Raw genomic sequence first — 12,866 nt, 5'->3', positions numbered from 1 at the left:
CTCCGGCCCTGAAGGGGTTAAAGCAGCCCTGGAGAGGGCTGTGGCTGGGAACAGCTAGGCTGATTGGGGGAAGCAGCCACAGTTGGGGCCACGCCCCAATCAGGCCACAGCTGGCCCTTATAAGAGGGATGTGGGCCAGAACCTGAAGGAGTCTCACTCTAGCCCTGGAGTGGGAAGGGCTAGCTGCCTGGAAGCAAGGCACCTGAGGTGGAGCAGTGCTGGGGAAGGGCAAAGGGAGCTGGGGAGCTCCAACCTGGTAAACCCCAAGGCTGCAGGCCTTGGTGAAGGCCTATAAAAGGTACTGGGGCTGCAGAGGGGCAGCCTGGGGATAGGCAACAGGTCCTAACTCCTTGCCAATGATGAATAGCCATTACACTGAAGTCTGCTCCAGTGAGCAGGGGCTAGATGGTAAAGGGCACGAGGTCTGGGAGGACAAGGGGCCAGCGGCAGGCGAGACACCAGCCTGCAGAGGGCGCTCCGGGCTGGAAAGAGCTAATTCCCGAGATGACCAGCAGGAGGCGCTGCACTGGTGAGTCTCCCCTCGCTACAGGTGGCTGCACACTGGTTGAAAAACCATGCTCCAAGAGAAGCTATCAGTGGTTTGCTGTCAAACTGGGAGAATGATATAGTGGGGTGCTGCAGGGGTCTGTCCTGAGTCCAGTACCAGTCAATATTTTCATTAATGACTTGGCTGATGGAGTAGAGAGTACCCTTATAGAAGTTGTGGATGACACCATACCTGAAGGAGTTGCAAGCACTTTGGAGGACAGGATTAGAATTCAAAATGACCTGGATAAATTGGAGAATTGGTGTGAAATCAACCAGGTGAAATTCAATAAAGACCACTGCAAAGTATTACACTTAAGAAGGAAAAATCAAATGCACACATATAGAATTGGGAATAACTGGCTAGGCCAGAGGTGGGCAAACTACGGCCTGCAGGCCACATCCGGCCTGCGGGACAGTCCTGCCTGGCCCTGAGCTCCTGGCCAGGGAGGCTAGCCCCTGGCCCCCTCCCCTGCTGTTCCTCCTCTAGACTGCCACGCGCTCATGCAGGGCAGCACGGCAGCATGTCTGGCTCTGGCCACGTGGCGCGGCTGCCAGACATGCTGCTCTGAGCAGCATGGTAAGGGGGCTGGAGGGTTGGATAAGGGTCCCAGGGGGCAGTTGGATGGAGTGGAGGTTTGGGGGGGCAGTTGGGACAGGGAATGGGGGGTTGGATAGGAGCTGGGGTTCCAGGGGGGTGGTAAGGGACCAGGGTCCCAGGAGGGGGCGGTCAGGGGACAAGGAGCGGGGGGGGAGGGGGTTTGAAAGGGTGGAGGGTTCTGAGGGGGCAGTCAGGGGGCAGGAAGTGGAAGGGGTTGGATAGGGGCAGGGGCCATGCTGTTTGGGGAGGCACAGCCTTCCCTACCTGGCCCTCCATACAGTTTCGCACCCCGATGTGGCCCTCGGGCCAAAAAGTTTGCCCACCCCTGGGCTAGGCAGTAGTACTGCAGAAAAGGATCTGTGAGTTATAGTAAGTCACAAATTTAATATGACTCAGCAGTGTGATGCTGCAATAAAAATAGCAAATGTCATTCTGGGGTGGATTAACAGAAGCGTCCTATGTAAGACATGGGAGGTAACTGTCTGCTGTACTTGGCAGTGCTGAGGCCTCAGTTAGGGTACTGTGTCTAGTTCTGGATGCCTCACTTTAAGAAAGATGTGGGCAAATAGGAGAGAATGCAGAGGAGAGCAACAAAAATGATAAAAGGTTTAGCAAATCTGACTTATGAGAAAAGGTTAAAGAAACTGTAGTCTTGAGAGAAGAAAGACTGGAAGGGGACCTGATAATGGAATTCAGATCCAGTAAGGGTGTTTATAAAGAGGACAGTCATCACTGGTCTCCATGCCCCCAGAGGGCAGGACAAGAAGTAATCAGTTTAATCTGTAGCAAGGGAGATTTAGGTTGGATACTAGGACAAACTCTCTAACTGTAAGAATAGTCAGGTACTGGAATAAGTTTTCAAGGCTAGCTGTAGAATCTCCATCATTAGAGGCTTTAAAGAATACACTAGAAAGATGTCTGTCGGGGATGGTCTAGGTATACTCGATCTTGCTTCAGCACAGGGGAATGGACTAATGTCTTTTTGAGGTCCCTTCCAACCCCAATTTCTATTATATATCATTGTGTGTGATGTTTCTGGGTAAGTTTTGGGAAAAAATCTTGTAGGACTACAGTAGTACCTCAGAGTTACAAACCCCTCAGGAATGGAGGTTGTTCGTAACTCTGAACAAAACGTTATGGTTTTTTCAAACGTTTACAACTGAGCATGGTCTTCATACAGCTTTGAAACTTTACTATGCAGAAGAAAAATCCTGCTTTTCCCTTTATTTTTTTTAGTAGTTTATGTTTAACACTGTGCTGTATTTGCTTTTTGTGTGTGTCTCTGCTGCTACTTGATTGTGTACTTCCAGTTCCAAATGAGGTGTGTGCGCGTGTGTGTGTGGTTGACTGGTCAGTTTGTAACTTGCTAACTCTGAGGTTCTAGTGTAACAGTTAAAATTACTAGTTTATCAAACACAACATACCTATACCAATGGGGCACTGCGTGTCAGGAAAAGCTAAAGATAGAGACAGATCTTGGCTCTAGAAAGTCCTGCCACTTTAGAGTCAGGCTCAGATTTTTCTAAAACTCTACTATTCCCTTTTTTCATCCTCCATCAGCCATTTGTTCAGGCAAAGAGGGAAAAATAATGTATCAACAAAATCTTCAGGAGTGGAAGGTGTTTTCCTGTTTCACTGAGTTAATGTCCAAAGCCATGATCACCATGCATGTGGAAAGAGGATATCTTTCAAAGATAGAATAACGTCCCATTTTACTCGTGTATCTGTATTTGCACGAAGAGTCTGATCCATAGTTCATTGGAATTGATGGGGATCTTGCTTTCAAAGGGGTTTAGATCAGGCCCTAAAGTTGGAAGTTATGATTGCTGTGTTCATCAATTTATTTTTCAGATTAATGGAGAAAAATCAATCTATCCTCATTCAGAGCTATTCTCCCCTGCAATCAGAGAAGAACAAGTCAATTTTGGAACCCAATGACCCAACGTGGGTGGGCTAGAGTCAAGTTTCTATTGGGAGGAGACCAAATTGGGGCAGGGAGAGGAAGCCAGAGGTTGTGTTAAGTAGCATTGTAAGTGCAAGTGGCAATGGGGCAGTCAGACTGGGTTGGCAGCTGCACTGGCAGTAGGTTTGGAAGTTGAATGGATGGAATATTCGAACGACAAGGAGGAACCAAGTAGTGGCTTAACTGTTGCTATTTTATATTCCAATGAGGTATGTGAGAGATTGCACGGGGTGTGAAACATGGGGAGGGGAGGTTGACTGAATTAGTGGGGAGAGCAGAGCTGGGTGAAATTTTTCAAATTTATTTGCTGAAAAATGCTATTTTGGTTGATCCAAAACTGTTCATGAATTTGACATAAATAGTTTTGGCCCTTCACAAAACAGGAGGCAAATGTCATTCTGGGGATGCCATCTCTTTTATTTCCTTTGTCTTCCCACCCTTCTCCATACCTTTATAATCTTTAGCCCACTGGTTAGGGCACTTATCTGGGATGTGGGAGACCCAGGTTTGAATTGGTGCCATTGAACAGACCAGAAATTGACTTTTTCAATTCACTGAAAATTCTCATAAAAATTTCAGATTTGGTTTAACCCAAAAAGAATTTTTTAAAATTTTTATTATGAGAGAAATGGAATAGAAAATGCAGGTGGCAGGAGAGGACTTTATCTGGACCGAGAGGGTGTTTTTTTTTTTTGTTTTTTTTTGGTTCAGGGTCTTGGATAAAATTTCCAGTCATTCCTTAATTTACCTGAACTAGTTGCCCCTTCTCTGGCAATAGGCCTTTAGAAATGCACTGTCTGGAGTGTGCCATCTCTGTTACGTAATGGAATTTATAAGGCAAATGCCATTCTGGGCACTACAAAAGTTTGTTTGACATCCGTGATAACCAGTCAGAAAGCTACATGTGTGCCCTGAGTTCTGAAGCCATTTCAGAATAAATTAAAAAGCATTCTGTAAAACATAAAAGTCCTTGTGGAACCCTGCCGAGAATGCATCCTAATGTGGCATAAGTGATCCAAACCAGAAGGCAGCACATCATGCGGAATAATTGAAAAATGTAGCTTTCAGAAAACCTCTGCTGAAGGAATATGAAATTTCAAAAGGTGGCCTCAATTCATTTCCAAGTTCCAGAAAGGTTTAAACACTAGCTAGTAATAACAGTAGCATTCACTTATTAATTTCTTTCTTTTATTACTGATAATAAGTATGGTGAGTCAAAAAAAGCCGTTTGCTTGTAATAATCAAATTCTAGCTGAATTTCAGACAAAGAATCTGGCAGATCACCAGCTAAAATATTACACGGCAGATGAAACAGGCATTAATATTTGTTTATATTCCTTCTGCTTTTTGCTTTCAAATCTCTGCATTGCCGCCAGAGTATATAATGAACCATTATCCTTGTAAAATACTGTTTGAACTGTTACAAATATTACACTAGTTTCCAGTGTGGAAATATTCTTTTTTAGAAGAACCTGTGCTAAAATTCATAAAAACTTCTTTCATAGAAAGAAAACTACACATCTATTAGGGATATTCGAACAGTTATGATACTTCTCAATGAATTTAGGTTTCATTAAATGTTCTTAAAATCAATCAAGGGAGTGCATGGGTCAAAATTCTGTCCCAGCACTACTCTGCTGACGCCAATTGATCTGCATCCTCTTACACTATATTTTAATTTGTCCAGCTCTCACAGAAATGCTAATTGGTGTCAACAGGGTATCAGGCCTTTACCTTTTAATATTCCTGGATTTCTCATGGTGTACTTCTGCATATGCAGCGATCATAGAGTCGTAGGACTGGAAGGGAACTTGAGAGGTCTTCTACTCCAGTCCCCTGCACTCACGGCAGAACTAAGTATTATCTAGACCATGTCTGATGGTGTTTGTCTAACCTGCTCTTAAAAATCTCCAATGATGGAGATTCCACAACCTCCCTAGACAATTTATTCCGGTGATTAACTGCCCTGATAGTTAGGAAGCTTTTCCTAATGTTCAACCTAAACTGCCCTTGCTGCAGTTTAAGCCCATTGCTGCTTGTCCTATCCTCAGAGGCTAAAGAGAGGTTAAATTTTTCTCCCTTCTCCTTTTATATATTTGAAAACTGTTATCGTGTGTCCCCCCCCCGACTTCTCTTCTTCAGACTGAAAAAAATTGGGTTTGTTTAATCTGCCCTCTAAGATCATGTTTTCTAGACCTTTAATTATTTGTGTTGCTCGTCTCTGGACTTTCTCTAATTTGTCCACATCTTTCCTGAAATGTGGCATCTAGAACTGGACATCATACACCAGCTGAGGCCTAATCCGCATGGAGAAGAGCAGAAGAATTACTACTTGTGTCTTACTTACAACATTCCTGTTAATACATCCCAGAATGATGTTTGCTTCTTTTGCAGCAGTGTTATACTGTTGACTCATACTTAGCTTGTGATCTACTATAACCTCCAAATCCATTCTGCAGAACTCCTTCCAAGGCAGTCATTCCCCTTTTGTATGTGTGCAAATGATTGTTCCTTCCTAGGTGGAATATTTTACATTTGGCCTTATTGCATTCATCCTATTTTCTTCAGACTATTTCTCCACTTTGTCCAGATCATTTTGAATTTTAATCCTATTCTCCAAAGCACTTGCAATCCCTCCCAGTGCGGTATCATCCACAAACTGTATAAGTGTACTCCCTATGCCATTTTCTAAGCCATTGATGAAGATATTAAACAGAACCAGACCCAGAACTGATCCCTGAGACCCCCTGGTAACTACTCTTTGGGAACTAGTTATGCACCCATCTTATCGTAGCTCCATCTAGGTTGTATTTCTCTAGTTTCTTTATGAGAAGGTCATGTGAGACCGTATCAAAAGCCTTACTAACATAAAGATGTACCACATCTACTCTCTTCCACTCCCCCCTCCCATTCACAAGGCTTGTTACCCTGTCAAAGAAAGTTATTAGGTTGGTTTGACATGATTTGTTCTTGACCAATCCATGCTGACTGTTACTTATCACTAAGGCTACGATTAGTCACAGAGGTCATGGCAGTCACAGATTCCGTGACTTTAGCAGACCTCCATGACTTCTTCTGCTTCAGTTGTCAGTGGCTGAAGCCGGGGTTGGAGCCAGGGCTGTGCACTCCTGGCTTGTGGGGGCGGGGGAGGCTGGAGCCAGGGCTTGGCCTGTCAGTCTCACCCACCCCCCATTGGACTCCAGCTGTTGTTCCTTCCCACATCTAGCCCTGCCCCCCCGGTTTATTTTTAGAAAAAGTCACAAACTGGTCACGGGCTGCAATGAATTTTCTTTGTTGCGCATGACCTGTCCGTGACCTTTTCTAAAAATAACCGTGACACAATCTTAACCTTACTTATCACCTTATTATCTTCTGTTTGCAAATTGATTGCTTAATTATTTGCACCATTATCTTTCCAGGTGCTGAAGTTAAGATGACTGGTCTGTAATTCCCTTGGTTGTCCTTATTCCCCTTTTTATAGATTAGCATTGTATTTGCCCTTTTCTAGTCCTCCATGACTTTTCTAAATTAATCACTAATGGCTCAGATATCTCCTCTGTCAGTTCCTTGAGTATTCTAGGATATATTTCATCAGGCTCTGGTGACTTGAAAACATCTAACTTGTTTAACTAGTCTTTAACTTGTTCTTTTCCTATTTTAGCTTCTGATCCCACCTCATTTTCACTGGCATTCACTATGTTAGATGTCCAATCACTACTAATCTTTTTGGTGAAAACTGAAACAAAGTCATTTAGCCATTTCCACATATTCTGTTGTGTCGTGTCCCTTTCTCTTCCCCCTCCCCCCACCATGAGTAACAGCCTTACCCTGTCCTTGGTCTTCCTCATGCTTCTAATGTATTTGTAGAATGTTTTCTTGTTACCCTTTACATCTCTAGGTAAAGTAATCTTGTTTTGTGCCTTTCTAATTTTGTCCCTACTGATTTGTGGTGTTTGTTTATATTCATCCTTTGTAATTTGATCTCGTTTTCACATTTGCAGGACTCTTGGGGTTTTGTTTGTTTGTTTGTTTTGTTTGTTTGTTTGTTTTTGAGTTTCAGATTATTGAAGATCTCCTGGTTAAGACAGGTCTTTTGCTATACTTCCTGTCTTTCCTACGCAGTGGGATAGTTTGCTCTTCTGCCCTTCATCATGTCTCTTTGAAAAACTGGCCACTCTCTTGAACTGTTTTTCCCATTAGACTTGCTTCCCATGGGATCTTACCTACCAGCTCCCTGAGTTTGCTAAATTCTGCCTTTCTTGAAATTCATTTGATCTTTATCATTCCTACCATCATGTTGGTTTGCTATTGAGAAAATGGAGTGTGCAAGGATTAAGAGCCCAATCCTGCTCTGATTAAACTCTGGGAGAAATTTGCCATCAATTTAATGGGTGAAGAACTATTCACTAAGGGTCTGATTGAAAGCCCTGTGACAACAATGGAAAGATTCCCATTGATAGAAATGATCTTTGGATAAGGATGTGTAAGGCCCTAATTGAGCAAAGTGCTTAAGTATGTGATATTAGTGGGACTATTAATGTGTTTAAGTTATGCATATGTGTGTCCTGGTAGACTGAGGCCTACAGTAGTTGTCTTTTAACTTAATTTGCTGGACTTTTTAACTTGCTTAGTGTTGGGAAGAAGGCAGTATTTGTAATGTGGGAGGGAGAGGAAGAAGGATGCTTTTTTCTCCCCAAACTTCTCTGCATCCTCTGAATGTGTGTAAGGGCCCTGTGTTATGGTGATGGACCCATTAGATGTGAAAGTAAAACTACTTTGCATTTTATTAAACTAAAACTTTAGTGCATGTGGTTCTAAGCTGCATGAAATGCAGCAATCATTTAAGGTCCAGTCTTGCAAACACTATCAGGTGTAGTACGTACGTACTTCTCTGAGTCCCCACTGAAGGGAATGGAACTAATTCCTGGTAATAAGCATTGTACCCTGTAGCTCTTTGGGTACACCATTTTCATAAATTGTTTGAATAAAATTAGGAGCAAAAATAACCAAATACACCTTATTTCTCCTCATAACATCATCCTTCATTTACAGAGATCTTAAAAGTTGCCCACACAAGGGACTGGAGAGAGCTAGAAAATGTCTTTGTTCCCTTATCTTCAAGCCACATACAAACTGCCATCCAAACACAGCTTCTTGATAAGCTCCGTATGCTTTATCACAACAATTGAAACATATGTTGGACTTGCCTTTAAATATATTTTTGGGATTCAAATTATTTACTGCTGTTCTATTTTCCTCACCATCTCTTCTGTCTAACTTCTTTTTGTTTTTCCTGTGCAGAGAAAATGATTTGTTTCAATATATGTATCTTTTCTTAACATAAATCCGGGGGGAGAGTAGGAGAAAGACATGCACATGCTTGGCTGAGTTGCTAAGAAAAGTACGCAGTCTGTGTGCCTAATATAGCCTCATATCATATAAAGCATTTGACAAAGAAAAATGGGTTTTGCATGAAGTACTTAAAGCCACCACAATAACTGATGCCATTTTGAAGATGACAATAGGCTTAAAATAATGATAAAATCTAAGGCTCTTTCTCTCTGGCTCTTCTGTGTAAGTTTTATAACAAATGTGGCACAGTAATTCCTTGGTTTGAATTTACATACAACACATGGTTTCGGAGAAATTAAAAACCCTAGTTGAAGGAATAGAACTATAACCTTATCACCATTCAGTTGAGGACTTTTTTTTTTTATCTCTTACTACACGGTATGTGTAACTCTGACTTTTAAAATGTGACATTATTATTCATGCAGAGTAAAAGGCAGATGCAGTTCAGTTTGGGGAAACTTTGGGAGGTGACTCTTCTTAACATTCAACCGAATTGATAAGGGGAAATATTCTGATGCAAATTTAGCAATTAGTATTACTATCTAAAGCAAAACTATCTATTTTTATTTTGACATCATGCAACCCAGAGGTTAAGCAAATACCTCTTCAGAAATTGCACATCAGAAGGTGGTGCAAAGGGAAGGCTGAAATATGCGAGAAAGCAGTAATTAAGAAAATGACCATTCCCTTACTTTCCTAATAGTTTCAACTGAAAAAGTTAGTTGTTACTTTTTAAAAATACCTATTTAATTCTCTTCCCTCCCCCCCACGAAAAAACAGCTACTACTATTGTGAAACTCTCTTCCTCTTGTAAGTGCACACCAACAATCTGAGCAAGATCGGCACAGTCTAGCCCTCACTGATACATCTGTTCTCACCGGGTAGTCTTCATCTGTGCCACCTCCCAGTTCTCTCTAGTCTGAAAGTGACTGGAACCCAGGTTTGTGATTTGGGCCTGGGGTCAGGTCTGCCTTTGCTGCCACCTGCTGAAGCTCTTCTGGTATTACAGATTACACTTGAGCATTATTTGTATATTTTACTCTTATATGTTTATATTGCACTCGTACATGGAGGCTTCAAACAGTGGGGACCCCATTGTGCTAGGCACCATGCAAACATATTTTACATGGCATTCCCTGCTCCAAAGAGCTTATGATAAACAAAAAGGTTCTGTCTGTTTATAAGGCCTATGATATACTGAAGATACCAACATGGCCATAGGATGCATGTACAATCTATAGTAGTCAAATACATCCGAGTGTGTTTGGGTTTTGAGAATAACAGTTAGCTGGAGACAGAAGGACTGAGGGGATGGGAAGAGAGAGAGAGAGAGATCAGTCATGGAATACATTTTAAGTAATATTTTTTTTCATCCTAGTCCTCTTCTCTACCCAGCCTCTGCTGGCAGATGCATGTCAGACTCCAGGTGGGACAACAGCTATGCTTATCATTCAGTGATTGTGATCGACACAGACATTTAGAAAATACACACAGAATTTTTTAAAGCATTTTAACATCAAATAGCTTTTAAATGTAGTACCAAATAGAGCTGCTTAGAACTTTCCTTTTGTTTTTCACAGATTAAGATGTTCTGTTTGGTAAACTGCATTCCTTCTTTGAGGGCCAGATTCTTCCTCCCTGTTCCTGTGAATCCCTTTCCTAGCTGGGAAGCATGGGAGAAGTTTAGAAATTTTGTAATTAAATAGAATTCAATATATTCTACAGTAGTATCTTCTAAGAGAGGAAAAACAGAAGGCCAGATCCTCATGTAGGGTGATGCATAGGATTTTCTTAATGTGTATACTGTAGAGCATATGATAGAGAGTTAACTAAAACTGTGTGAAAATGCAAAATCTCTAAAGGATTTCAGAAAAAACTCAGCCATACCGGGAAAGTGTCACATTCTGTTTTTCATTTTTACTCTGTTTTAGTTGACCCTGTAGGATATAGTGTACAGAATATGCACTAAAGAAATGCCATGATTATTTTAACTGATGAACAGCTAGTCGCCTTCAGGTATTATGAAATCAACTGCTCCTGTGCAGTTACTAATTACAAAAAACTTACCCACTCATGGTCTTATACATTAAAATGTACTATAAAATTAGTATGTGTGCATTTGCCTATGTATTTTTAATATGTTTTTGTTTTACAATCCTATTCCTTTTTACTTAGGGCTGCATAAGAAAATTGCACTGGTATAATCTTAATTGGCTTTTAAGACAATATAGTTAAACTGACGCAAAGGGCTGCGTGGACAAACTTATTTTGATTTAAGAATGGCTTATTTTGGTTTTGTTAAACCTGGTTCTAACCGACTTGAGCTAAACAATCCAGTGTAATGTTGAAATATGAGTATTCACACCAAGATTTGAATACGTTTGATTATATTGATTTAAATTCTAACCTTAACTTATACCAGTGGCTACACAAGGTTACTGTACCCTGAAACAGGAATCATTGGCCAATAAAACCTCATGTTGTACATCAGTAAAAGAAAAACAAAGCACTTGAGGCTCTTTAGTTTAAAACATTGCAACTGTATTAGGTTTCTAATCTAGCTGAGCAAATTGAGATAGGACTATCTGCATGCACATAAACAGTATTGGGAAGGCTCCATTCTCCTCAAAAGGTGAATTGTATTGATCTGCTTTAAGCATGACTTTTGCAGATGTTACCCTTTCCTGCAGTTCTTCTATGCAGTGCTTACAGATTGGTTATGAGTAGGCTTAACCCTATCGCCGACTACAGGTTTGAACTTGGTATGTTAAGAGTAGAATGATGATGACTAGTGATAGCAGGTCAAGGCTCTTGGCAGGCTGGACTAATTAGAGTATTCTAAATAACTCCATGAATGCTGCAGTATGGTTTGGATAGCATTTTAAATAATAATAATCCCAGTGTCTCTGAATAGGCGTATCTTCTAAACCAGGGGTGGGCAAACTACGGCCCGCGGGCCGGATCTGGCTCATCAGGGCTTTGGATCTGGCCCACGGGATTGCCCCCCATGGTAACGCAGGCCCCACGCCACTCTCAGAAGCGGCCGGCACCATGTCCCTGGGGCCCCAGGTGGGGTGGGGCAGAGGGCTCTGTGTGTTGCCCTTGCCTCCAGGCATTGGCCGGAAACAGGGAACCGCAGCCAATGGGAGCTTCAGGGGAGGTACCTGGAGGTGTGAGAAGGGCAGCACGCAGAGCCTTATGCCCCCCCCCCCCCCCCGCACTCCCCCAGGGGGCCGCTCAGGCACGTGATGCCGGCTGCTTCCCGGAGCAGGGCCACCCCGGAGCCGCTTTAGGTAAGCAGCGCTGTGCCAGAGCCCGAACTCCTCCTGCCCCCCGCCCTCCAACTCCCTGCCTGCACCTCGCACCTCTCCTGCACCCCAACATCCTGCCCTGAGCCCCCGTCGCACCCCGCATCCCTCCTGCACCCCAACCCCCTGCCCTGAGCTTCCTCCTGCACTCCACACCCCTCCTGCACCCCTGCCCTGAGCCCCTTCCTGCACTCCACACCTTTCCTGCACCCTAACCCCATTTCCTGAGCCCCTCCTCTGCCCCAGTCCCTTGCCCTGAGCCTGTTCCTGCACACCACACCCCCTCCCAAACTCCTGCTCCAGCCCTAGCCCTGCATACAATTTCCCCACCCAGATGTGGTCCTCAGCCCAAAAAGTTTTCCCACCCCTGTTCTAAACGATTAGGAAGATTGCGCTGAGCTGAATTTCTGCAAAGGGTATTTTTATACAAAAAGAACTGGTGTCACATGAAGATATAATGCTAATGCACACATCAATTTCTGTAGGTGATCTTGTTCATTAGTTGAACTTGGCTCCCTTTTATGCCTTTTGCACAGTACCTTTCATAGTACCTTTATTCCATCTTAAAAAAAATTGGTTTGACTTCTGGCATTGACACCAATCGCATTATAAATTCTGCCTTCCCTGCTGGAACGAAAGGTGCCACAGTGAGGGATGGATAAAGGCAAGGAGGTCAGATTTGGGGAAGAGCAAGGGAGAATGGGGTGGGCCCCACAGTCTATTGTTAACTTTGCATTTACAGTGGACGTATGGTCTAACAGAATATTGTAAGAAGCACTCCCTGAGGTGCCAGTCCTGCAAATGCTTACACAAATGCTTAATCTTGCACACTGTGAATAGTCTAGTTGACTTCAATGTATAACTTGACTTTTTCTACATCTAAAGATAAGCATGTGCATCAGTGTTTGTAGGGTTGGTGCGTAGAAATGTAGGACTGGATGGCATCTTGATGGTTTATTTAGTGCAGAGTCCTGCAGGGCAGGGCAGGGCTAAGTATTATCTAGGACCATCCCTGACAGGTGTTTGTGTAACCTGTTCCTAAAAACCTCCAAGGACAGCAATTCCACAATCTCACTATGTAATTTGTTCCAGTGTT

This window comes from Lepidochelys olivacea (genome assembly GCF_965140295.1).
Source record: "Lepidochelys olivacea isolate rLepOli2 genome assembly, chromosome: 10".
In the NCBI taxonomy this organism is placed as follows: Eukaryota; Metazoa; Chordata; order Testudines; family Cheloniidae; genus Lepidochelys; species Lepidochelys olivacea.
The sequence above is the reverse complement of the archived record's forward strand: the minus strand, read 5'-3'. Positions refer to the sequence as shown.